The sequence below is a fragment of the Prosopis cineraria genome, unplaced genomic scaffold, assembly GCF_029017545.1.
Source record: "Prosopis cineraria cultivar Desert tree isolate PC_DT_omini unplaced genomic scaffold, ASM2901754v1 PC9, whole genome shotgun sequence".
Lineage (NCBI taxonomy): Eukaryota > Viridiplantae > Streptophyta > Magnoliopsida > Fabales > Fabaceae > Prosopis > Prosopis cineraria.
The window spans coordinates 8,758,997-8,784,167 of NW_026555340.1; the positions used below are offsets into that span (position 1 = coordinate 8,758,997).

General features: G+C 32.1%; 1 non-coding gene and 1 pseudogene across 1 annotated transcript; one reads left to right on the forward strand and one right to left on the reverse strand.

Moving 5' to 3' along the window:
- Positions 1–9,655: 9,655 nt before the first annotated feature.
- On the forward strand, positions 9,656–9,763 carry LOC129321156 (small nucleolar RNA snoR97). The gene has a single exon (XR_008595944.1). It is a non-coding gene; the product is annotated as a small nucleolar RNA snoR97 (small nucleolar RNA).
- Positions 9,764–12,159: 2,396 nt separating this feature from the next.
- On the reverse strand, positions 12,160–18,293 carry LOC129319852 (eukaryotic translation initiation factor 3 subunit I-like; annotated as a pseudogene).
- Between the last annotated feature and the right edge of the window lie 6,878 nt (positions 18,294–25,171).

Genomic DNA, 25,171 nt, shown 5'->3' on the forward strand with positions numbered 1-25,171 from the left:
CATTGGTTAAAAGAAATACCTGGTGTAGATACGGGTAAAAGAAATTAAAAAAAAAAACATATCTACACCGATTATGTGGAGCAATTAGTGTAGATGTGGTAAAAGTTTAAAATAAAAAATAATACAAATTAAATATATCTACACCGCTTATATGTGTAACCAGTGTAGATTGTTAATAAAAAAAATAAAAAACAAAATTATAATATATTTACATTGATTATACTAAGTAACCGGTGTAGATATGATAAAAAAAAAATTTTAAAAAAAAATATAAGGCATATCTACACCGGATAGGACTAGAATAGGTGTAGATATTGTCTCAAAAAAAATATTTATGAAAATGTTGCCACCTCTAATTTCTACATCATAAACATTATAATCAGTGTAGATATAGGGGTTTAAATTTCCTGTTTTGTACTAGTGTAAACACTTACTTGGAGACTTAAGAGAGTATTTGTGGGTAATTTAGTATTCTTAACTAACATAATTCATCATTAAGAGTAAAATATATCGGAGGTTGAATGAGTATTCTTAAAGTGTAAAGGAGAATAAATAATCCTAATTCTAATTACTTTCCAAAAATCCTAAATCAATTTCTTTCTTTGTTTTCATACTTTTTCACACATTTAAGTTATATTTTAAATACCAATCACACTTTGAATTTGCTCAACTTAATTGAATTTACAATGTCTTTTGTTTGACCATATTTTTAATACAAATTTTTGTAGGAACGATATTCTACTCACTCTATTTACTACAACCCGCGCACTTGAGGAGAGAAACACTTAGCATCATCCCATAACCATTCAATCACTTAATTGCATATCTTAATCCTTATACACATGCTCATAATCATGCTTCTTAAGATTACAGTTGTCACAATTCCATCATCACATCATGCTTAACTATCACATTGAAAGTGTAATAACAAAGAAATTTAAATAACTAAATAAAATTTTGAATAAATAATTTAAAATATATTTTATTAATTTTAGGATAACTTTAACCAAGATGAATGGGTGATTTAGCGGGAGTTCTTGTTTACTCCTTTAAGTCCCGAAAGATGCAATTTTTAAAAATATTGTTTTGGCATGGCAAATTACTAGAATGCCATTCAAAAAGAGAGATATCATATGTTTTTTATTCTTCACCCTTCCCCATTTTCATTTCCGTTAAGAAATCGAGAGAGAGAGAGAGTGCGCTTCCAGCATTCACTGATATTCGTCTTCCATTCTTCCTTCTCCACCACTAATCCTTGCCACTGGTGACAGTGGGTACATCAGAATCTTCCTCTCCCATAATCCTTATATAGTGTTTTTCCTTAGTTGTGCGTCGGCCTCTCTTTCTTCTTAGTTCATCGTCATTAACGTCATCATAGATGTGTGGGTTGTGGTGCATTCGTAGCTACTGTGGAGTTCGATTGTTTGGTCTTCTCTATATTCCTTCCATTGATTAGTCGTCAGCCTCCTCCTCCTCTTCCTTCTTTAGTTGCTCCAGTGACACGAGTTTTTTTTCCTTCTCTAGACGAGTTGTATCTTGGTGATGCATGACTTATTCTCCCTCTTTCCCCTATCTTGATCTGGTGTGAGTACTCTGGCCTCTTTGACTATCGATCATCTGTGTGTGTGAGATTTATGTTTAGGTTGTCGTGAAATTTGAATATCCCTCTATATTCTTGTTTGATGTATATTAGGCGCTTATAAAACGGTCTAAAAGAATTATATTCTAATAATTCAATTTGTTGAGTTAAAATGATATGAGAAATTTGAAGACTTAAATGATGATAAAGGATGAACTCTAACTTATTTTAGTTGATTGTAATTGTACTGCTTTAGTAAGAGAGTTTGTCTATCTGATGAAAATTTTATTAAAATTCTATTATGTTTGATACGGTTATTAAAAAAGAAAACTTGATTGCAGTTCTAAGAAAGGGATCTTGAAACTGGGTGATATATCGGGTAAGTAAATAATATTTTTCAATAAATAAAAATGATTATCTTTCTCTTGCCGCGTTTATTTATTTATTTATTCACCTAAAAATGGTAAGAGGTAAGAAATGAGATCTAATGTCCCAATAACAAATGAATAGTCTAAATACATTTGCAAATCATTTCAAAATCCTTTTGCAATCATATATTTATATTCATATGTATTTTCATAAGACTATTTCACTATTTCATTCACAAACAAGAAATTAATGAAGTCAAGCTTAAGGATAAACTCAACCAAAAACATATTGTTTTAGAATTTGACTCCTCTCCTTAAAGGAAGTGCCCCCTATATCCCATAATCTTGCTCTAGGGGAAAGGGTCTTGCCTTCCACTGTGCATTTAGTGGAGGCATATCATGTGTGGAACAATAAATCATTATATCAATCTCTCATAACATTCCCCATAAATTCAATATCCTCTCTTATACTCCTTACAAATTGCATCATATTCCCAAAACAATTCAAAACATACGAGCATACTTGAAAATGTCAAACCATATCAGTTCAAATTTCTAGAACAACCAAACACGCTTGAAAGTATCAAATTATCATGATAAACCTACTTTTTCAACTAATTTCATCCACATTAACAAGTAACATGCTAGAAAAGGAATAAACTACATACATCTAACAATTCAACAACAATCAAGCAGGCTAAATAGTTTCAAACTCATATTTTCAAATCTAGAATAAGAAACATGTTGAGATCTCAATGAGCACATCATTCCTTCGCAGTTCATATATATCAACATAAAACAACAACTTCTCAATATAAAGAGAATAAACCATTGTTACCTCTCATCCAAATTTACAATACTTAAACACACGCGTGTGGATTCAACATCAATAATCACAATAAATATACATAATATTATACGTCGATGTATCACGATTCGAAATGTTAATTCAATAAAATACTCTAAAATATTCATTTTTCCCAAACATGGCTCTTATGTAAATTTACTCCCAATTCTATAAATTCCTAACCAGTCCGTGCCATAAAACCTCCATTATCCTCAATAGTCATCAGTCATTCCATTTTGTCTGTAATTCAACATCTTACCCAAATCAACAACCTCTCACTCAAACAACATGCTAATACATTTAACTATCAATATATTTCCAACAACTAATTATTAACCATAGAAATAGCAGTTAAACCCATATTTCTCTAAAAACATCAAAATCCCTAAATATAATTTCCTTCTTCAACATTCCAAATCTAATTCTCCAACCTCAACTAATATGTTAAAATCATAAAATACTTGTATACACTTTAATTTATTAGAGCCCCCAATTTTTGTCCAAATAAGATTCAATATTGAATATAATCACCTTCAATATTCATCATCCAATTCTCAATTATTCTTTTAAAATTATAATCTAACCAGTATTTCTAAGCTACGTATAATCAATTATCAAAATTCTAAGCAATAATCAACTCCAAAAATCAATATCCCTGATTTTTACTACCTAGGGTTCCCCTAAAATTCTTAACTTCCAATTCAAGTCAAAAGGATAAATTATAAACCGATTAAATCTCAATTCCAACCTATATAAGTGGTTCAACCCTCACAATCATTTTCTAACAAGTATTTCCGAGCTACCTATAATCAATTATCAAAATTCTAATCAATAATCAATTTTAAAATTCAATATCCAAAATTGACTCAATGGCACCAGATTTAGCCTCAATTTCCTTAAGGTGGTAGAGGTTGAAGGTTTGAGTCTGGAAAGGTTCCAAAAGATCTCTTTAGTAGGGTGAGAAATAACTCAAATACCACCTTAGGGAAAGCTGGCTTCTGATGCCGTGAGGTGGGTTGGCCCAGTCCAAAAGACCCTTGGTAGGATGAGGACTGTTATATAAAAGATGCCTTTTATGTAACAGTCCTCCCCCACCCCACCCTACCGAGGGTCTTTTGGACTGGGTCAACCCATCTCACAGCAGCGAAAGCCAGCTTTTTCCAAGATGGTATTTGGGTCATTTCTCACCCTACCAAAGAGGTCTTTTGAAACTTTCCTAGATTCAAACCTCCAACTTCTATCACCTTAAAGAAGTTGAGGTTAAGTCTAGTACTATTAAGTCAATTATGACTTTGAGTTCATCTAAAATTCTCAAATTTCAATTTGAGTCTAAACAATAAATTCTAAACCGATTAAATCTCAATTCCAACTTATATAAACATGATCCAAGAATTAGATTCAAATTTATACACTGAAACCTCCACTTTGTTATAAAAACCTAACCTCAAATTATCCAAATCAATCATTTGAACAAATCTAAATTGGTTAAACACTTAATCTAACCCTATTAGCATATTTATACTCAAATAAATTAGTTACAGTTATCCCAAATTCAAAACTATAACAAGCCCTGAATTTTCACTATCAAATATTCAAAAACCAAGCAAAAGAAGTTAGCTATAAAAATATTTGGGATATTTTCTCTCGCAACTGGTTCTGGAGATGGAAGATGAGAAGGACATAGTGAAGGGGTATAATGTTAAGTGTCTTAATATCAAGGAAAAAATGACAATTAAGGACCCCTAAGAATATTAATCCCAATTAGGGACGATAAAATTTTGAAATTCCTATTAAGGACCTAGTCTTTAATTGGGATAAAAAAACATATCTAACTTTATAAAATTGCCCCTTCACTAAACACTAAAAGGTAATAGCAAAATAGCTTATGTCATGTTCTCTATTTTGTTTTTGGACGCGAAAAATTTGCTCCCATGTGCTCTCTTGCACGAAAAATGTGGGCGAAAAATTAGTAGAGTGGATCATCATCTGAGTCATCATCTTCTCCTCTATCATGTACATAAGAAAAATTTGCAATTTCCTTTTCTCTATCTTTTGCATCTCCGATCTGTCATGCACACATGAAAATTTTTTTATATATTTGTAAATGCAGTCTTACACCATTTTTATTTTACAACTAAGAAAAAAAAATTTTATTGATGATTAATAGATTATATATAGACACACACAATAAATGATTCATAAGAACGATGGTGTTAAAAAAATTGAGTGAAAAATAAGAAAGATATAACATGGGTGCTGAATTTTTTTGTTTTGTGATGAAAAGTGCGCTAATGTTGAAAAATGCAACATGGATGTTGAATTGTTGTAGTCATGGTTGGACTACGAGAATGATAGTTGTGAAGTAATAAATTTGTATGTTATTTCTAGTTGTTTTAGGTTTATTTTCTGTATGACAAGTACTTTAGCAAAAGAAGTATTTTGTTATTTTTCACGTTGAAGGACATTTTGTAAAAGATTCACAAGAAAAGATGACCTAAGAAGGTGAGAGATTAATTTCTAAATTGATTAGAGAAAGCATAAATCATGAAGAGCTATTGAAGATGGTGTCATCAATGATAGGAGTTGAAAGTATTGCAGCTGACTTAAAATTTACAATGAAGTTTAATGAAAATGCATATATAGATCTCTTTGACAATGAGAAAGTACAATGTTTGATAAAGTATAATGATGAGTCAACACATGTAAATGTTGAGAGAAGTGATAATGAAATACATGGAGTAATGGATTATTTGATGAAATTGTTGTTCTTAGTTATTAGTAATTTTAGTTAGTTTAATCACCATTTTTATGACCTGTAAGTAATTATGAATGCAAGATAAAGGATTTCTTACCATGGTTACTGCTATGATCTCCCTTTAAGCAAGAGCTTGAAAGTATATCACCTTCTTTGCCATGTTCAATACAAAATGCTCTTGCACCACTCCCTAAAGTTAATTCAGTAAAAATGGAAGGATTTATTTATAAATGATGGCTAGACCTTTGATAATACATTGTATTTAAAAAAGCACTATATAAGTACAGCCTTGCTCATAGGTTTGGTTACATAATTTGTACATTTTGTTGTTGAATGACTTTTTGTATAAACAACCACACCATTTAGGTAGATGGGATATTTTCTATGTAAGAAAAGATGCAAACATGGTGTACATGTATTGAAATTAGTGTAATAAAATGTTGATGTCTAGTTTAGGTTTAAATATGTGCAAGTGTTAATGCTGTCATCACTTAAGACTATTGAAGTCACTAACATAGCATAGGAATATTGCTACTATAATTAGTGAAAGCATAGAACCTCACTTGGGAATATTTTTCATAGTATTTTAGACTTTGAAGTGTAAATGTTATCATAACATAAAACTCACTTTTGAAATGTTCCAAGGATTGGTATGAAAATACGAATGTAAAATCTTCAATTCTTAATCACATAATTAGCACATACTTACATTAACATAGAGCTACCATGATATTTAACTAATTTAATAATAAAAGATGTTATGGAAAGAAAAAGATCAACCTTGGCTATATAAAAACTCAAAAAGGTCATTTAAAAGGTTATTAGCCATTATAAATCATAAGTAGGAAAACCCATTGAAATGGGATCCCATAAATCATAAATCTCAAAATTGAGTTTAAAAGGTCATTTAGCCATTATAAATTAGAGTAACAAGTGTTTGGGAAGCATGAAAAATAAATAGAGTTGAAAACAAGTCAAAATGAGATAAAAAGGGTCATTTTTGCTTAACAGAGATACTTGGCTGCTGTTAGAGAATATTAAACCGCGGCCAACACTTCCAGTGAAGTTTTTAGTTGTAGCCAATTCTCTCTTGGCTACGGCCAAATAGTCTCAGGAAGTCCTTTGTCTGCAGCCAAAAATGTATTGGCCACAGCCAAAGATATGACAGCAACTGTTATGATAGCTCCCCAACCATAAACTTCCAATGTGCATAACTTTTGAGTTGGATATCTAATTGAGGTGATTCAAGTTCTCACACATCAAAAATTTCATAATCTAGCTAATGGTTTTGGTTTCATGTTAATCCAACATCAACTGAAGAATTTGGACATCCAAAACTATAATTTCACATTTTTGCCTCTAAACCATCAACCAAGTGTCTAAATCTCAAACCATAAGCCATTAACCTACACAAGAGCTTGAACCACACTCAATAAGTCCTAATACACTTGTTTGATCAATCAAATCATCAAACAACTCTTAATATAAGAGTTGACCACCCAACTACCATAAAGCACATAATAAAGGGGTGAAAATGCAATTATTTACATTTAAGCTAAATAACCACTCAAAACATGTTAAACTCATTTAACTTGTCAAGAAATACTTGTTCAAACTATTTTGGCATACTGCCATGGTCAGATTAGAGGTTTGGACCCTTTTATGGTTAAGAAAATCCAAAAATGACTAAATTCAATGATTAAGACTACAAATGCAAGTAGACTTCAAACAAACATAAGTCAATATGAAAGACTCCTAGTTGGCAAGTATTGTATTCAAATTACACATAAAATATAAAACTAGAGACATTACAATTGATTACTCAGTCTCTAGCTTCATAAGCCTCCCTTTTGCCCTTAGTTTAATCCTCACCTGTAAACATTAAACTACGGGAGTGAGATAAACATTTTAATAACCAAATAATTTAATCAAACATATTAAAATGTGGCAATCACAACAATTAAGCATTTAACATCACATAAGGCAAACCAACATTATTCACAATGCATCTTTATAATGTGATTTACGTGATCAAATGTAACCGCCTTATATCACTCCTTATATCATTTGACCGAATCCATGGGCTATTATCTCATATAGGTTTAGCCCATGTGACTAGACTAGCCCTACTCTCCAATTGTGAAGGGTCACCCAGCCAAAGGCATTCCACACTTACTCTCAGACCATGGATTCCCCCTACTTGAATTTCAAAGTGTTATAAGTACTCGACCCACACCAGCCAATCCAAGATTGGTGATACTGAGTGTTGTGCCTGACCCATGCCACACTCATGGGTTATCGATAATACTAAGCACATATAAGTAATGAAGTATGCCAACCACTTTGCTGCAAACTCAGTGGAGGCTACACCACGTAGATTTTCTATCATAATCCCTCTACTATACTAGGGTGAACTTTCACCCATTATAATCATGCAAGTTCAATCAGCATATGCGAATCTAAACTCATGCATATCATAATAATTCATTATCATCATATTCTAGAACTTGCATGCTTATAACAGTTCACACCACATTATAATTTATAATGGCTCATTATATAATCAACCCATAGCCAATCAAAGTGCACAATTCATATTTCAAATATCAAATAACATTTATATAAATATAATCACCAAGCACTTCATCACAATGAATCATGTTTCATATTTAGGTAATAGTTTAAAAATCAACATATTCATCCATAAGCTCATTTCAAGCCATCTATAATAATGCTTAAAGTGCAAATGCAAAGACAATGATATACTATCTTTAAATTTTTGATTACCTCAACTCTTGGTTTACTAGCCAAGAGTACCCATAAATATCAAACAGAGCCTCTAGTAAGCTCAATAGCACCAACAATGGTCAATCTATAATCAAACATATCAATAGTAATTAATGACTAATTGTCTTTAATTAACTCTAATCAAGGCCTAAACCCAAAAATTCCCTTGTGATCATTTATCCACAACCAAATCCATTTTTAGGTTTCATTAGTTTACTTAGACTTTCATTAGTCAAATCAATATCATTAATAACTTATAATCTTCTTAGCTCAACTAATTAGCCATAGGAGTTTACTTCAAACCTCACTTTGAAATCCTAAAACTTTATTAGCACTAAAACCTAAAGGTTAGAAACTTAAATAAACACCCATTAATCCCTTTGAAGTTAAAATTCTAAGCAAAATCACAATTCATTTTTAGATTCCCAAAGAACTACCCAAAAACAATGATGAAAATGCACAAGAAAGGAAGAAAAGAGGTTGTAAGCATTTACCCAAGTGATTAGAAGCTCCAAATAGACTCAATTGAATGCCCACAACAAATCCTAGTGGAGCCCTCTTCGTTTACCTTCAGACTCCCACTCAACTCTCTAATTTTTATAGTTGAAATACAAATATGAAGGCTTAAAATCGAGTTTTTGGCTATGGCCAAGGGAATTTTAGCTACAGCCAAAGACCAAAAATTTAGCTTTCAAACATAATTAATCTAATTGGGCCCAAATATGGCCCAATACCATCTAAAGTCTAATTCTAAACACTAAATAGGGTTCGATAGACCTATTAGTCATTCATATATTATCTTTTAATTCAAGTTAACCTTAGAATGTTACAACAAACATCACTTAAGAAATCACTAACTTAAGTGAAGAATATGAATACTAACGTGACTTGTCAAATTTCACTAACCTGACTTGTTAAATTGGGATCCACTAACGTCACTTGGGAATATACTAACCCAACTTGAGAAAATACTTAACATATATTGTGAAAACACGAAACCACACTTGAGAATAAATTGTTTAAGAAAAAGTAACTTATCCAAATTGGGATCTAGGAACGTCACTTAAGAATCCACTAACCAACTTGGAAAAATGCCTAACGTATATTGTAAAAACACGAAACCCACTTGGGAATAGATTATTTAAGAAAAAGTGACTTGTCCAAATTGAGATCCAGTAACGTTACTTGAGAATTCATTAATTTGACTTGGGAAAATGCCTAACAAATATTATGAAAACATGAAACCTCACTTAGGAATAGATTGTTTAACCTGAAGGTGTATTTGATTTGCTTAATCTTAAGTTTAACTATACTCTATTCCTTACTAACTGGATCAAAATCTAAAAAACTCAAAAAATTTTGTGTTGTCATCAACTTCGTCTCTTATTTGTCCTATGGGAATGGAGCTTAATAATAGCACTAAATTCATTATGGGTTATCATATTTGCATTAGTTGGTTCTACTTATTTATTATTGCCCTTTATTTAGTATTTGGTATTAGTTCAACTCCTATGTGCTACGTTGATTTTTGCTCCAGATTTCTTACTCAGAGCTTATTGATAATACTATCATAGATCGTTTTTTATCTATCGTAATGATTTTGTATTATGAATATTTTTTGCTGTTCACCATTAAAGCATGTTTGGTATTGAGGTTATTGAAGGTGAGGAATGAAGGAATGATCCAACTTTTGTGTTTAGTAGACGTCATTTTATTTTTTAGGAAGAGTTTCTCTTCCTCATTTGTTGGAATAGCCAATCCTACATTCCCCATTCCTAGGTTGGAAGTTTATGTTCTAAACAGTCTCTTCACTATAGTGTACTTTTTCACTCGATAGTGTGCTCATCATCAACAATTTCTTCAGTTTTGTTAATCAATCTTCTATCCGACAGTGGCAATGTCACTACTTTTAAGAAGGGTGAAGCCGAGCGAGAGAAAAAGTATGAAGCTTTGACACAGATAAACCACAGTAAATCCCAAATTTGGCATGATGCATTCACAACACTGGGGCTAATATAGACATGCTGAGGAACGACAAAGAATGAGAATAAAGGAGAATGAAAGAAGAAAGAAGGAGATGCCAAAACAAAGCAAGAAATAGGGTTGTGCACGAGTGTTTTGATATTTTTTTCTCAGGGACATTTAAGACCATCTACATTTTTTTAAATCCCATTGGTCCTTAATTGAAATTTCTATATTTTATAGTTCTCAATTGGAATTAATATCTTTAAGAGGTCCTTAATTGTCATTTTCCTAATATTAACTCTAGTTGGTTCCATGGCACTTTCAACCCTTCTCTTCTTGTTCTTTTTTTCTAAGAAAAAAAAACATCCCCAAACTGTAATATACTTTCCTTCCCCGTTTTTTTATACTTTCACACACACACACACACACACAAATTTCCTTTAATCTTTTCTCTTTTTATATAATATTTATTAAATATTTTTTCATTTTCTTAAAAAAATATTAACTTGAAATTTATATCAAGTTAAGTTCAATAATCAACTCCTAAATAATTTACTTGCCTTCAAACATTCTTTTTAATTTTTATTAATTCTCATTGGCTCTTGAAATTTAAGAAGAACGTGTTTAAACGACTCTTTGAAGAAATATCTCCTTCAGCAACTCAGATCCTACATACTAACTCGTTCCAACTCACGGAGCACTCAAGCAGCGTCCATTATAAGAACATGATTTTCTAAAGTATTGAGCAACAGAAACAATCGCTGGTTCAAACCCCCGAAGGGCTATATTCGCTATCAAGATGGCTATTGGATTATGGGCATTAAACCGCAAGTTTGAAACAAGTACGATCTCTATTGCTGAATTTTTGACGATTCAAACTGGTTTGGAAGTAGTAAAAAAAAAAAAAAAAGGTTTGGAAGTTTGTTGGCAACAGGACTTCAACAACATATTCCTTTGCTTTCTTTTTATTAGTCACTTTTTTAAAAGTTTTTTAAATCATATATAAGTTGCTTTCTCTTGATTTTCATAATTTTTTATGTACAATTTCAAAACTACCTTCCAGCAAATTCTAAAAGTATAACATTTCAATTTTCCAAAGAGCTCTTCCCACATGTCAAATAAGTAGTTTATTTTAAAACAATTTTATTATTTTAACTCACCCACCTTGATTTTGATGAGTTAGTTAGAAATAAGTTTTACAAAAGGCCGAAGGGAGTAAAACTGTTCTGTGACTCCATAGAAGCGTTGAATCTGGTTTTTCAAGACACTGGCTGTGATCATCCCTTCAGCATTGTTTTTAACTCACTAGGGAGCTCATTTATGATGACTGGAATCCGGAAGTTAGCTTCATCTACAATAAAGTTTACAGTGTGCTGATATTATAGCACAGTTGGGACATCTGTCCAGTTATGACACCACAAGATTTTCGGTGGCTCCCCCTGAATGTCTTCAAATCTTTGCCGCAGATTCAGCCACTAATCCTTAGTGTGTTGCAACTTTCTACTTATTTTTTTTCCCAAAGCCATGTTATTCCCAAAAAAATTTAAAAAAACAGACTTTGAGTTTTAAACGAATTAAAAACAGAGACTATAGATTAACTTTCCCCTAATGTTTTATTCATTAACCCAATTATGTACAATTTTATTGAAAAATGTTCATCCAACCCATAAAGCAGGCCCTCATGAGTCCTAGCCATTTGAATAAATTAATTTCATTATCAATTATTCACCAATCAATATCATTTTTTTGCTGTTTCATTCTATTCTAAGTACTCATAAATCCCTGCAAGACTTATCAAAATTGATGAATTTTACAACAAACGTTAACAAATCATTTAATAAATAAAACATGCACAAAATAAGCAACGTAATAACTTTTATAATCACGTTGGAGACTACAAAAATATAAAGTACGAAAAATTACAAGTCAAATTCCTCTCTAATCCGATTTCTAATTTTTTAAAAAAAAAAAAAAAACCTCTCCAGACCTATATTTTAATATTGAAGTAATCTGGGTCAAAATGATGCAACCTTACATAACCATCTTCACCTCCACTTGAAAAGCTGCAATGAGAGAATAAGCTTGAACAGTTGAGCTCAGCATATATTAAAAGATATAGTTCAACAGTAACTCTAAAATTGTAAAATATTATCACTCAGGTCCTTAATATAAGACAGTTGACAAACTTTGCGTTTATTAAAAAATATTAGTTATAGCCTTAAAATTGTAAAAATATATGTAACTTTCCACTTTTACAGTTCTTTGTAATTAATGATCATAATAAATTGTCGTTTAAAAATTCAAATGACAATAAATAAAGGGTAAAATTAGGAAAAAGCATTAATTACTCTAACTTCGTCTTATATTTAGGACCAAGAAAACTTTCAAACTTCATCCTATATTTAGGAACGGAGAGAGTATCGTCTAAGAACAGTGAGAAAGGAAAGGATGCTAGTAAGTAGCAACCCAATAAATTAATGAAATGCAAAATAGGATCTGAAACCATAAATAACTAAGAACATGACATGTGGTTGTACATTTCAGAAGATCCATTTATATATGAAGATTAGCAGTAAAAACTTATCCACCAACTCGTTATAATTATATTAAAATAACCTTGTAGCTTTCGGTTTACTGCCTATATTTCGCCTTTTACTAATTTGGATGAAACACATTTAAAGAATGCTCTATCATGATCTTCTACCACATAATTCAGATGACTAGAGCTCCGCATAAATGATTTAGACAAGTAAGATGTTCAACATCGTTCTCAGCATCCCTTCTAATTTGCGAGGAAAAAGAAGCTAAATCAGAAAGTGACAAAACCATTTTTTTTTCAAACTAATGACAAAATAATTTAGCACTAGAAAAATTAAAGCAATGCCAACTTCATGAATATAATCAATTCGGAGCATGGAACAACATAGACCATTCAGCAGCCAAAAACTACGCATTGACCGTGTTAATATAGGAGAATGGTTAGTATGTTGTCAGGCATTTTTCAATATACCATCAATGAATCTATTTAGATCTATATTTCAGGTCGTATATTTCATGTACATGGTAATTTTTTCCCTCTGCATAACAACATAATGTAAATTTTCATCTCTGCTACCAAATGCTGAGAAATAATGATATATCAGAGACAAAAGTTAAACTGCCTATTTTCAAATATTTCCATTTTAAAGAATATCTGTCTACATGATATTCATGATGTAGCAGAAGATTAACAATCTCAGCCATTGAAAGGCCACTCAATAGAGCCACTTTAATTAAGACTCTATAACAACAAAATTATGATGAATTGATGACACACAGGAGGGAGGGGGACGGGAGAGGGAGAGAGGAGAGGAAATACCTCTTTCCATCAGGGTTGAAAGCAAGTGCGTTAATTGGTCCAAAATGTCCTTTCACACCCCCAATTTCTTCTTGAAGAATCTAAATTGAGAAAAAAAAAATGGGATATACAAGCAGAACAATTTGTAAACAACGCATCATAAAGAGAAATCTAAGGAAAAACGGGACAAATAAATTAACCTTATCAAAAAACTTGGCCTCAAATTTTCCAGCACGATGATCAGTAGTAGTAACAGCTGAAGCATCTTGACCACCTCCAATCACCACCTAGAAAACAAAAACCATAGACAAACTGATCAAATGCACCATCCAAGTAAAAGCATTAAATAGTGAAAGCAAAGTAGCTGGATCATTTTCATCTAACATTACCAAGTTAAAAACAATTTAGATTTAGAAGTCCATATATTTTGTTAGTTAGGGAACAAAAGCAATATACAAGAAAATGGTATAATTTCGGGGGTATAAGTTTGCAATATAGAAACAAAAAAATTTGATTACATCCGTTGCCAGCTCAATGCCATAAACATAATATTGAACCCCAACTTTACTCCTTCAGTCAGATACACTAGAAACAAAATTACACAAAACACAAAAATATAACCATAAAATTTAATATAACACAAATACATACATGATCAAGAAGAGGTGACATGGCTACTGCATTGACTGGTCGTTCTGTTACATATGTCTTGATAAGAGACAATGATCTGGTATCCCAAAGCTAAGAAATTGCCAAAAGAGGAGGAAAGAACAATAAGGTTAACCGATATCATCCCAAGTTCTTAATAAAAACCTTAATTAAAAAAAATTACCACTAACAGAAACAGATAAGGAATGAATATTTCAATACCTTGGCCGATTTATCAAGGGAGCCAGTCAGGAAGTGGGAACCATCTGCAGATTTTGCAAGTGATGTTATCGCCTTTTTGTGGCCAATTTCCTTGTCTACCTCCTTAAGTAGCTTTCCTGTCTGCCAGATCATGAAAGAGTCAGGATGATGAGAGAAGCAGAGAGGATGAACAGAAACACTGCAAGAACTTTGGGTGCAGGTATTCCCATAGAATAGAGAAGGAAAAGAACATCTAACTGCACGCTTCTACAGTATTCAACCTGGTGTTGATAATACTACCTATGATTACAAGACAGCAATATCACCATATGACCATACAAATATCAAGGTCACTAACCTCAGAATCCCATAAACGGATCACTGCATCTTCTCCAGCACTAATAATAGTTTTGTTTAGGGGTCCCCAAATGGCTCTATTAATTCTTCCTGAGGGCCCTTAATTACAAGTACAGATTCACTGATCTCTGAAAAGTGGGTCATCATTAATTACCAGATGTTACCATGATATTTAACAGTAACAAAAAGTTCATAATACATTGAATGTACATAACGCAAGCACCACACTAGGAAGAGCATATTTTCAGATATTTGCAAGATGCAATAGAAGGGCAGGGTAAGGAGTACACATTGACCTTTCAACAATTGAATAGCTACAAACAGTCTCCAGGCAATAGGCTAAGTGAAGAATCTGTTTCTTATCTATAATAATAGCCTAGTAAGGAAACATCATGTGTCACTTGACTAAATTTAAATATACGGATAATAGAACATCATGCTCACAGAACCTTCCACCCACGTATCAACCATACGTGTCCAGCAAACAGAACAAACTCATTTGATTCTTCAGACATCCACTTGAAAGAACTAGACCTGAAGACTTGCCCCAGATAGGTAAACACTCAAAAGTAAGGCTTTTGTCACTCAAACACAACCCTAAAATATACTTTGATGCAACAGTGAGAAGAAATCAACCCATAAAAGCAAAGAACATAAAGATTGAGCATACGGTCACTGGTGTCTCTAGCAATGCGTTTGATAAGAATTGCAGAAGGCAATTCCATGAAGGGATCAGTTGTAATAACAGCAAGTTTGTCACCCACAGCGAAATCCACAGACCTAGCAGGAGAATCAAAATTGAATGTGAACAATTGCTCCCCAGTTTGAACATTCCATAGCTTCACCGTCTGATCTGCACTACCTGTTATAAGCCGCAAAGAATCTCCTGCATAGTGATGGATATTGTTAATAAAATCCGCTGTTACCTATAAAAGGATTTCCTCAACAGCCAACCAAAAATATAAGACAACAGAGGGAACAAAGGAACTTGCTTGAGATATCACAGCACCAAACAGCACCGTTGTGTCCGCAATAAGTGCCCAAGCGTTCACCATTGTCGGCGAACCAGACGGTGGGGTTGTGATCCTTAGCACAAGAGAAAAGCATATCTCCATCCCTATTGTACTTGAGAAACGTCAATGGCCTCTCATGGCCCTTCATCAAAATTGGCCTCATGGTTGCCTATTCGATTTGGCTCTCGCCCCTGGTTTCTACTTTGCAATGGATGAGAGAATAAACCTGGCCGCTCCTGCAAGTTTTTGGTTTCCAGAACACAGAAGGATTTAGGGTTCCACCAATTAAAGCATCAATGTGCTAAGCAATGTCATATGAGTTGTCATTGGGCCAGCAGCCCAACTGATGAGGAATTGAGGACTGACCAAACATTTCCAAGCCCAAGTTATTTAATAAATAACGTTAGTATCTTACTTTCAAATGTGGCCTAAAAAAAAAATATGTGATATAAATATGTAAATTTTATAAACAAGTGATGGCAGCACATGACAGGGCTGAGCTGCAGTTGAATTGGCAAAGAAGAGAATAGTGGGCTTACTTTTTTAAAGAAAAACTTATAGATAGGCGGTATTGCTTAAGGGACTATGACAAGTAACATATACATAGGCAGACCTATACTACACTACCCCCACTGAAATGTTTGAAATATGCATAGTTGATATAATACCCTATTAATTTTTGCCCCAGATACTTCGACACAACTCTAAGGCAAGTCATTTACAAGATCATACATCACAAATACCTTGAGAATTTTCCAAAACTGATGATAATATAAAAATATTACTACCTCCGTCCCAAATTATAGGACACTTTTGAAGGAGTTTCTCTGTCCCAAAATATAAAACACTTCGAGTAAATTAAGGTTTCATTAAATGCATCAATTCCAATATTACCCTTTCTCTCTCTATAATTAATGTTGGTCTCTTCTCTTTTCAATACATTAAATGATGGGTATTTTTGGAAGTTTATATTTTTGTTTTGGAAAGATAAGGTTGTTAAGTGTATTTAATGAGGTTTATTGATATGTAAGATTTTGTTTAAAAGTGTGTTATAATTTGGGACGGAAGGAGTAGTAAACAGAATGCCAATACACAACAAATCCTACATTGCAAAACAACACAATCCAAATCATACAAGTCATCAAAATGAAGAGGTAAGAATTATAATAGCCAATTACACACCATTCAAGGAAAAACTTGTACAAAGAAAAAATAAACTCCGTGGGAATATTCTCTGGAGATTTAACAAAAATCCAGAACTAAACGATTGTACAATCAGAACCATTCTACCAAAGAATATCTCATTTATTGAACCGAGCCATGAGCCTAGATAAACTTGAATGCAATAACAAAGGCTCCATTACAAAGACATGGAATGGAATTACAAGAATAAGGAGTTACAGCCATAATTAAGAGTTACTACAACGAGGATTCAAATTACCATTACAATTATCCATTCTGAACCAAACTAAAATATGCAATCAACCATATAAATCACCAAAGTCTAAATCCAAAGCTGAAAGAAAACAAATGATAACAATATGACGCAAATGGCACCAAAAAAATCACCAAAATAAAACATGTCTCATAACCCAATATCAAAACCATAAATAACCAATTTTACAATCTTAATAAAATCCACGTGTAGACAGTAATAAATTCATTTCTGCTGCTGCACATTCAAAAAAAAGGCCTGTGAAAGTTTAATAAGAAAACTTTTTCTTATCACTAGAAATATATACCATGAAAATCATAAAACAACTAGGATAATCATGAACACAGAACTTCTAAATTCTAATATATAAGACCAGGCGATCAACTCAGTGAACTCGGCAACTAGGTCTCCAAAATGAAAATCATAACACCATGTTCACCTAAAAGAACAAAATTAATAACACCCAAAAAGACAAACCTCTCATATAGACAAAATGAAACACAACTGATACTGGTAAGTGGTAACATCTTTAAACACAACTAGACCTAGCTCTCATATATTATCTAAATCCATGACTGAGACGTCCCAGAGGAACTCCTCAAGCACACTTGCGAAACACTGTCAGTAGCAAGTTTATAATCGAGTACAAATGGAAACTGAGAAGGACCAACCTGAGCACGAGCAGGACGACTGGACGAGGACGAGGACAAGCGATCGACGGTGAACACTCGCGGAAAGTCTGAAGGAGAGCTAAGCCACAAACCGACGACTGAGAGCAGAGGTAGACTTCACGAACCGAGTTTGGGCGAAGAGATGACGGAGAAGTCTAAGCTCGACTGATCGGCAACAGAGGAGAGTACGACTTCCCGAGCACGGCACCGAGGGTCGACTGATCGAAGATTGAAGGACGTCTGAGATGGAGATGAAGCGCCGCGGTGAGGGTGAGACTGAGGCGAAAGGCGAGTGGATGGCAAGGGCAAAAATGAAATTAAAACCCTAACCAAAACGGTAGTTTACATAATGAAAATAAATATAATCAAATAATATATATACACACACTCTCTAAAATATTATTATAGGGTTTTTTATGTCAAAAATATATTATTATAAGGTTTTTTTTTTTACCAACATATTATTATAGGATTAAAGATTATTTTTTTTAATATTTTTTATGTGATGAATCCTATACTATTAAATAGGCAATGTTTTTCTTAAACTATGTTTTTGAGGAGTAATTTTATCTTTCTATTAAGAACCAATTAATTTTATCATGATCTACCTACATTATAGTAACATATTGCTCTTGTTAGCTATCTGAGATGACTTATTATTATAGGCTTAAAGTGCTAATTTGCCTCTAAATATTTTTTTTAAAGTATTGTGCGAAATCTTGTTAAAATAAAAATTAATAAATATTTATTATAATAAGATCTTGTTAAAATATTAAATATTTTAATATTTAATAATTTAAATATTACTATATTTAAACATTCATCTAAAATTTATAAATTACCTTTTAAATATTAATCGCTCAACTAATTTTTAAGAAATTTATAGGTAACTTATAAATTGTGAATGAAGATTTGTAAATAATAACAATAATTACAAATAAATTATATAAAAGGATCTTATAAAAAAATTAATATTGACTAAGTTCATTAAATTTTTTAGTCATTTTTTGTAATTTTTAAATCAAATAACAATTAAATTAACAAATATTTAATGAGAGGCCAATATTGCTTCGTTTTTAATATAGGAAGAGAAGAGTAAAAGTAAAGTGTCATTTGCTTAACTTTTCAACTAGATTAAAAAAATACTAATTATAATATATATAGAGTATTCATACTCAAAATTTCACGATGAAATTGAGGGGTTCTTAATGGAAGGATAAAATTGCTGCTCGAAAAAATAGTTTAGGAGAACATTGTCCGACTTATCAATATTGGGTGCATAGCGCTCCTGGAAAAAAAAATTCAAAGAGAAAAATAGTCTTTATCCCGTTATTACATCTAAATAGGCCACGCTTGTAGGCGACGCTTTGCTAATTCAAGCTAGCTTTTTTAGATAAAAAAAGCCCTTAAGGAGGCTTTAGGTCCCAAATAGGTCAAACTATAAGTTGCTTGAAAAAGGCCTGACATATTCAACCCCTTACTAAAGGAGAAGAAAATACACATGACTTTTGCTATTTAAGGAATTTAATATGATAATTTTATTTTTACAAATTATTTTTCACGACTAAGTGTTTCAATTTCATATCAAAAAAGAAATTTCACTTTATAAAAAATAAAAATATTAACATATCAATATATGATTTAAAATTTATAAAATGCAATAAAATTAAACAATATGGTTAATGATAGGATAATAAAACTTTAATATATTAAATTTGTCTCATTTATCAATTTGGTATCTCAAATTTAATTTTTATAAATCCCATTCTTCCTCGTGTCATGTTTATTGTTGGAGGTGACAATATTTCCTACAACCCTTCTATGCCAGCAATTTTGAGCAAAGTGGCCGATAATAAGATTCATTACTTACACACATTTCTTAGCTTATTTGGATCATTTTACATTCCTATATGCATTCATATGGCATCCATTGTGCATATTTGCCTAAACCTAGAGGTTACATATATTAGGGGTATTTTGATCATAAAATGCACTTTTTCAAAACTTTGATGTTAAACATTGGAGTTATGTCTTTTAATAGGTTAAGATAATAGGTCAAATTAATTTTTATTAATTCATCTTAAGTTGAAAGTTATTAACAAAATACATATTTTAAAATTGTCTTTCTAAGGGATTTTCATTTAGCTTTAGGTTTTAGTTCAAATATGTGCATATCTACATTTGTGTCTTGTAAGGCTTTTCTATTCATATTCCCTTAGTCATTTTATTACCTAAGTCTAATTAAATATGTCTTACCTTAGTCTAATTAAATAAATGTTACAATATGATGAATTGATTATTTGATTAAATTGTGACGTAGGTGGAATTAATAGAAAATATGAAGGAACATTCCAAATCTATTCCAAATAGCATTAGAAGGGCAAAATGGCATGCATTTGAAGGATTCATGGAGGTGCAAGTTAAGCTAAAGAGTGGCATATTGCATTGGATTGAAAGATCACATAGGAATTATTACCATTTCCCTCCAAATTGGATTGTAGTTTCGGCCACTTGGACATTGGTTAAAGACCACAACCATCACTTGCCTACTTTCCTACACATTCCTTCATTTTTTATCTTAGCATTTTCGTGTACCACTTTCCAATTCATATTTCTCCCAATTTTCTCATCTTTAAAAGGGGTTTGAGTTCTAAAGTAAGTTATTTATAAAAGTGATTTTGAAAGTAAACTATTTTATATATGTGAGTAAATATGATTAGAACCTATATAAGTGTGAAAAAGGCATGATCATGATAAAGATGGGAGTTTGCCTTGAGATTAAGTAAAGGAGTGTGATGAGAAAATTCATATAATTGGGCTAACGTCATGAGGCAATCCAATGCAACAATTATTTGGGATTGTTTCCATGTGACAATCCGAGTAGTCTAGCAACTCTCTAGTACTAGTGAGGATACGGTTAGAGGTCAACAACACCTCTATTGTGCATGTGGAAGGGAAAATTTATAGTTTGAAAGTGAGATAGAATACTTTTGGCCCGGTGTTTCTATCATTGAAATTATGCTTGGATTAATATATACAGGATTAGTTCAAAAGAGCTTATAGGTTCAGTTGAGGGCATGGAGGTTTGGATGAATAGTATGATCATGAGAAAGAGTGAATTGTTTTGTGAAAATGGATATATATATATATATATATATATATTAACTGTGAAAATGTTGTTTACTTATTTATAGTTGCTTATGTTAATAGATAGTTATGAATTATTTTGATTACTGAGCTATTTATCTTACCCCATGGTTACCATTTTACAAGTTTTAACATTGAAAGTAGTAGAGGGAAAAAGCCAGGCCAAAAGTAGTGGGACTACTGATAGCTCTTCAAAGTTGGTGTAATGAATTTGAATTATTACCAATGTTGTTATATATATATAAGTTGTCATAAGAGTGCACACATATACTATGATACACTTGTGTGATCATGTATATATCTTAGCCCTAGAGAGTGTAAATGTGTAATATATGGTGAATTTTGATAAAGAGGACTAGGATACTAATACAAATGCATGACTATGTATTTTATATTGATAGGTGTGAGAAATTTGGCCATATATATGTATATGTGCAAACTTGTGTAAAAAAAAGCCCTATTATGCTAAAAGGGGCGATTTAGTGGCCAAATTTGTGTATGTATGTGATCTTGGTGATATGTTGGTTTAATCAGGTGTTAAATGTCCTATTAGATGTTGTTAAGGCTTTATAAGTGGCTAATGACATAAGGTTTTGATTTGGGACACTCGAGTGAATGAAGATGACATAAAGCGATCATTTTGCATTCGAGTGTTCTAATTTCAAAAGAAGTATAAGATTAAAATGAAACCTATGTCATTAGTTAGACTATGAAATAAGTGACATGTAGGCACTTGAATCACTCCAATTATATATCGTATGTGAAAATGGCACATGCTAGAAGTTTGCATTTGTCAAATTGTCATGATAACAAATACGACCATGTACATTACAGCGCATGGTGCACATGTCGTGGCGTATGTGTCACATGCCATGACATATGGTTCAGTTTGGTAAAATTGATTGTTTTACTCCTGTTTGAAGGTATATAGTATTTATGCATTCCTAAATGCTTTCATTGTGCGTAAATCTATATTTTAAATGGTTTTAGATGGTTTTCAAAAGATTTTGGGATCCTAACTATTGTCAAAGAAATCTTTTGCTTTATATTTTAAACATGGATGGTTTATGGTAATTTAGAAGGCTGTAGACTTCTAATTACCTATTGATGTTATAAGTGTGTTACAATTTAATAATGTTAGGAAGGACATTACACTTTGCAAATCAAGTTAGTATGACTAATGCTCAAGCTTTCACTCTTCCTTAGATCAAGAAGTTGAAGAGGAGTAAGAGGCCGTAGGGTTCCAAGAAAATTTTGCACTTGATGGTGAGTCTTCTTTGCCTTTAAATGATTTGAATGCTTTGGCCACTTGTAAAGGAAAGGCTAGGAGTGATGTTTCTATGATGTCATATTTGCCTAATTCTCAAGGGAAGGTCTAGGCCAATAAGGAAGGGAAGCCAGATAAAGATGAAATCTTTAAAAAGCTTTTTTTTTTCCACAAGCTCAAGTGGCTCCTCTACCAAAAGATAACCAAGACAAGGACTTACTTCATTTCTACAACAAAATCCATGTGAATGTGCCTCTCTTAGATATTATAAGGAGATTTTCAAAATATGCAAAATTCTTTAAAGAGTGTTGCACTAACAAGAGAAAGTTCAAGCCAAATGCTAGGGTGTAAATGCTTTTAATTGTGAGTGCAATCTTGAAGCCTAAACTTCCAATCAAGTGTGAGGATTCATGTTCATTCACAATCCCTTGTTAAATTGGTAATTTTACTTTTTCTCAATCTTTAGTTGATTTAGGGGCTGCAATTAATGTGACGCCTTTGTCCATTTATGATTCTATACATCTTGATTGTTTGCATAAAACTAATATATTGGTTCAACTTGTGGATAGATCTTTAAGGAGATTACTAGGAATTGTTGAGGATTTGCTAGTGAAAGGGAAGGATTTAGTATTTCTCGTTGACTTCTATGTGCTTGATATGGTCAAGGATAGTGATAGTGATGGTCCTCTTATTCTTGGGAGGCCATTAACTATTATTAACAAGGAAGAAGGAATACTCATCTTGAAATGTGGTGATAATGAGGCTTACTTTAACACACAGCACGCTCACGTGCATGAGGCAATAAAACATCCATATGAGGATTATTCACTTTTAGAATTAAATGCCGTTGACATTGTTGAGGATAATCTTGATCTTAATGCACTTGCATTGCATTCTCATAATGACACCCTTCTACATCATCTTTTACGTCTTGCTCTTGTGTTGGAAATTTTACATGTCAAAATTGTTTGGATGTGATAAAGGTTTTACTTGACTTGCATTATGATCCTTTTGATGTGATTGAAATTTCACATGTCCTAGCAATTTCATAAACTGTTACCATGTTCATGCCAAAAAAATTCAAACTTGTTAGGGAGAGATTTCATTTCCATTTGATCATAACAGTTCTTTGAACTATTAAAAGAATTGTAGCATTTTGACTATTGTGGTGGCGGTTTCTAGAATTGCTATTATATATGTCGTGATGCTTTATATAACAACAATTTGCCAAACCATTATGAGTGTCATTAGTAGTAGTTTGAACTGCTACTAAAGTACTGCTAGAACTACTACAAAATACCTTTTTTTTTATAGTGGTTGGGTGCAAGGTTATAAGCTTTGGGTGTAAAGTGCATAGTGATAAGCTTGAGGTGCAAGTATATAAGCTTGGAATGCAAGAGTACATATAGGCCTTGGGTGTAATGTTATAGGCTTTAAGTGCAGTATAAGCTTTGGGTGTAAGGTTATAAACACAAGGGTATTTTGATTCATTCATGCAAACATCTGGTCCTTCAATTTGTCTTGATCTCTCAACATAATTTTCCTTCCAAAAAGGTCTTTTCCAAAAAAGTCTTTTCTATAAAATCTCCCTATTAACAACTTAACTATTATTGCTTGTAAAAAAAAATTGAATTCACTTTTAAATTACAAATACACTAGTTAAGTTTTAATGTTTTGATAAATTATAAATCTCAAAAGTTAACTTTTAAATTGTGTGTGAATATTTGTAAATAATAATATTTTAATTATTATATATTATATATTAATATATATTTTAATAAGATATTATCAAAATAAATATAATATTTTTAGTTACTTACCTATGTTTGTAGCAACGATGATTCAATAATCACCTTGTAGCTGGTCAAAATAATTAATTAAACAATATTTTATCCTTTCATAGAGGAAAAAAATAATACTTGTTTCTTGATATTTATTATTATTTAGAGAATTCAATCGATGTTGATTATTTATAATTTTTTGTTATTTTCTATAAGTTTTTGATCACTTAACTGTTAAAATTAATTCAATTTTTTTTTAAAAATCCTAATACTCTTTAACTTATAGTTTAAGAAATGAATTTATTGCCATTTTAAACTACTATGGAAGACAGTGCACACCACATTCCAATTTTGATCTAGGCATGTAAGAGTGAATAATCTGACTCGTGCTTTTGTAGAAAAAGAGACATTTAATTATCTCAAAATTACATAGAGAAAATCCATTGATTACCAAAAAAAAAAAGTAATCATTCTTCGACAAAATAGCAAAACATACAATCCAAATTAAACATAATACATCAACTTCATACATAAATTATACTGAATTTTGCTGTGACTACTTGTTGTGGTGGTGTTTTCCTGGAAGCTTCTCCTTGATCTTCTCCATTATTCCTTTCTTCTGCTGATATTCCTTTTCACTTCCAAGAGTACTATCGCTGCTTGTAGTTAAGTTTTCATCGGTTGTGGCGGCAGTTGTGGCGGCCGTATCAATCATCGCTGGTCCAGTGGTGTCATCAGCCGCTGCAACATGCGTGGTGCCACCTATGCCGGTGGTATTGCCGGCGGCGTCCATTTCCTTCTGAATTGGATCATGGCTTACTGGAACTGCACCGTATTGGTTCTGGAAGTGTGCCATTTTTTTTCCCCTCTATGCTTTTGCGATTGAGAGTTTGATTATTTATATATATAGGCAAGGCAAGGGGTTGTTGCGCCAAAAAAGTTGGTACGCCACTCAAGTATCTTACCATTTATATATATACTAATTAATTAATAAAAAAATAAAATTATATAAT